Genomic DNA, 388 nt, shown 5'->3' with positions numbered 1-388 from the left:
TAAATACATATTCATTGTCACTATGTAACAGAAAAAGAGAGAAGCTTGTTAACTTAATTAATACAAAGAGAATAGAACGTAATATTACGAAACAAATTTTAAGGTATATTTCTTGCTTCAAATTAATACTTACAGATAAATATTTTTAACGATAAAAGCGGGAAAAAATTAATAGCCGATTAGCAAAATTATTTGCTTAATTTCTATATGTAAATTTTAAAGAAAAAAGAGTTAAAAAGAAGAACGGAATGGAAGGACAAAAAAAATAATTTGTCCAGTTAATGCGAGCACATTGTAAAATTTATTTCCTCCCGTATCACGTCTTTTCAGCTCTTTCTATCACGTAATACGTGGTATTGATTATCTGCATAGAATGTAAGAACCCCTT

Source organism: Vespula pensylvanica, unplaced genomic scaffold, assembly GCF_014466175.1.
Source record: "Vespula pensylvanica isolate Volc-1 unplaced genomic scaffold, ASM1446617v1 scaffold0007, whole genome shotgun sequence".
Classification (NCBI taxonomy): domain Eukaryota; kingdom Metazoa; phylum Arthropoda; class Insecta; order Hymenoptera; family Vespidae; genus Vespula; species Vespula pensylvanica.
This window is presented reverse-complemented; position numbering follows the sequence as displayed.